Source organism: Nicrophorus vespilloides, unplaced genomic scaffold (assembly GCF_001412225.1).
Source record: "Nicrophorus vespilloides isolate i.1.1-1 unplaced genomic scaffold, Nicve_v1.0, whole genome shotgun sequence".
Taxonomy (NCBI): Eukaryota; Metazoa; Arthropoda; class Insecta; order Coleoptera; family Silphidae; genus Nicrophorus; species Nicrophorus vespilloides.
This window is the reverse complement of record NW_017096756.1, coordinates 1-3,500: the sequence shown is the minus strand read 5'-3', so window position 1 is coordinate 3,500 and position 3,500 is coordinate 1.

Sequence of the window (3,500 nt, the reverse complement as noted above, 5' to 3'; positions counted from 1 at the left end):
GATTATTCAGCTCATATATATTTTTAACAATGACAATAAAAAAAAAACTCTTCAATCTTCTCTCTCACCCTCAAACATCTTCATACGCAAACACACATAATCAGCGTGCGACAAAAGAAGAAACAAACGAAACCGAAAAAAAAGACAAATATTCAAAAAGTTTTATAGTTACTGAAAGATTTCAGATTTTTGTCCACTAGAAAGAAAAAGTTGCAAATCCTTCTAACAAATTTATGTAATAGTTTAGGTTAGGTTAAATGAGGTTAAGAGAAAAGAAAATATTGCTTAGAGACAGCTGAACAATGACAATAAAAAAAAACTCTCCAATCTTCTCTCTCACCCTCGCACATCTTCGTACGCAAACACACATAATCAGCGTGCGACAAAAGATGAAACAAACGAAACCGAAAAAAGAGACAAATATCCTAAAAGTTTTATAGTTACTGAAAGATTTCATATTTTTGTCCATTAGAATGAAAAAGTTGTAAATCTTTCTAACAAATTTATGTAATAGTTTAGGTTAGGTTAAATGAAGTTAATAGAATAGAAAATATTGCTTAGAGACAATGACAATAAAAAAAAACACTCCAATCTTTTCTCTCAGCCTCACACATCTTCATACGCAAACACACATAATCAGCGTGCGACAAAAGAAGAAACAAACGAAACCGAAAAAAGTGACAAATATCCTAAAAGTTTTATAGTTACTAAAAGATTTCAGATTTTTGTCCACTAGAAAGAAAAAGTTGTAAATCCTTCTAACAAATTTATGTAATAGTTTAGGTTAGATTAAATAAGGTTAAGAGAAAAGAAAATATTGCTTAGAGACAGCTGAACATTGACAATAAAAAAAAAAACTCTCCAATCTTCTCTCTCAGCCTCACACATCTTCATACGCAAACACACATAATCAGCGTGCGACAAAAGAAGAAACAAACGAAACCGAAAATAGAGACAAATATCCAAAAAGTTTTATAGTTACTGAAAGATTTCGGATTTTTGTCCACTAGAAAGAAAAAGTTGCAAATCATTCTAACAAATTTATGTAATAGTTTAGGTTAGGTTTAATGGGGTTAATAGAATAGAAAATGCTGCTTAGAGACAGCTGAACCTAACCTTAAATTAGGTTTTTCTTGAAGCATTGAGCAACATACAATAATAATTCCAGTTGAATTTCCATTTTGAATTAGAGAAAAGGGAATGGCGCCCATAAAGTATTTCGCAGTGCGGAATTTGCAAATGTTTTATTACTAGAAAGGTCGGTAGTTTTCAAAACATTTTTTTCTTCTTTATTTTTTTGTTTCAGTTTCATCTGTCTATACCTTTCGAAAACAATAAGGAAACATTCTGTTTTTGCTTCTCACACGCACATCATCGCTCGGTTTGTCCTTCCTTTCTTCGAATGTATCTTTCATTTTGGAGGAGAGAAAGGATGAAACAGAGATGCGCTTGTAATGAGAAAGCCGCAATTTTGTGTTCCTCTTCTCGTAAAGGAGACAATAACAATAAATCACGCGCGAATTGAATCGTTCCCAATTGGCGAGTGAACGAATTCACAGCGCGCCTTCTTCCCCACCTCGACTTCTTCATCTCTCACCATCATCCTCCTCTTCGTTCGGTTCCCATGCAACCGTTGTGCATTAAAAAAAAAGCAAGCAAACAAACAAACAAAAAAAAGAGACAATGAAAACGCCGGAAGGTGGACAGGTCAATGCCGAAGAATCAAAGGCGGCCGAGGATGAAAAATCTTTGATTACAGATTAAATTTTATTGGCAAAAAAAATTCCAATATGCAAAATTTTTAATCAACCATCAACAGTTGAATAATGCAGACATTTTAATTTAAGGTTAAGTTAGTATAAATAATCAACAAAATTATTCCTATTGAATAAATTGACGTAGTAATGTCGAGAATTTTGGAAATCCCGAGGCGACAATAAGAACCAATTACGAGATGCACGTTAATTGCGTCTTCTGTTTGCTTTAAACAAATACAAAAGTTGACAAATATAAAAAAAATTATCTAGTATTCAAAATTCCTCGAATTATCTTATAAATAAATAAACCGAAATGCGAATTAATTAAACACGAAAAACAATTGCACAACGCGAGATGACGATAGATTTCTTACTCGGAAACAGAAAAGGAACAAACAAACAAACAAACAAAATAAAAATGAAGAGAAGAGAAGATATTGAATAAGAAAAACAAAAGACGGGCGGACGAACGATTGCCACCAATTGGAGGCCAATTAAAGCCTGACCGAATGTAGACATTCGCAGACATCGAATTGAAGAGAAACAAATATAAAATTGATTTATTTCCTTCTAAATATATGTATAACCAAAAAAAAAACAACAACAACAACAGCAACAATCGCCGTCTATGATGTTCTTGTTTGTTGATCAGTTTGTGTGCTTGTTTGTTTGTTTGTTTGTTACGTTGGTCATATAGTCTCAACGCCCTCTAATGTTTTTGTTTATTTGTTAAACTTTTTTTTCTTCTTCCCTCCTTTTGTGATCGTGTTGTTGCGCCAGAGAGGCGCAATTAAATTTGATCGAAGTCGTGCGTACAATGTCAAGGATCGCGCAACGAACGAAAACAGGACCCGTAATTTATTGCACTATTCAAATCGAACGGAGTTGCAAAATACAATCGCACACAGTAACCAACATAAGAAAAAAAACAACAATAAGCTGTATTTTGCAAATTTTACATAACCAGATGTTGCATATGTGTTCTTTTTTATTAATTAATTAATCATAGTTGCAGTGACGTAGTTAGCAAAAACATTATTCTTAGTTTACTTTTCAATTAACAATTTTTAATACAAACATCTGAATCTTAACAACTTAACTATAAATTATGTATTCTTTAATTGTAATTCGTCTATAAGAGGAAACGACGAATCACAGCTTATTTGCACGTTTAAGCAATTTTTATTGGGCCACGAAAAAAGGGGAAGTTTCGAAGAGCAGATAAGAGAGTCATAAAAACTTAGTTGCAGCTGCAAACGCAATGCAATTGGCGGCTTCTAACGTTCGCAAAATCTATTGGTGGCTCAAAAACTAACCTTTTTTTTTTTGTTAACCGATAAAATTTTCTTTTAGTCAAATCCGAGACCAATCGAAAATTAGGGCGTTTCCTTTCAAAACCATTGTGAGAAATCCATGTTATTAAGTTAAATGAAAGAATTCTCTAATTGAAATTTTTTTTTTCTTCTTAAAACACAATAATCTCAAATGTTGTTCACGTTAAGTTACGCTGGTTTATGTTCATTTTAATAAGGAAATCCAGACGTTCGAAATCGCGACTGTATCGAAATCCCGACATTCGGAATTCCGACTGTATCGAAATCCCGACATACCATAATCCCGACATATCGAAATCCCGACTGTATCAAAATCCCGACTGTATCAAAATCCCGACAGTATCGAAATCCCGACAGTGTCTTTTATTATATATGACGCCAAAACAGAACATTAATGAGTTATCTTCGC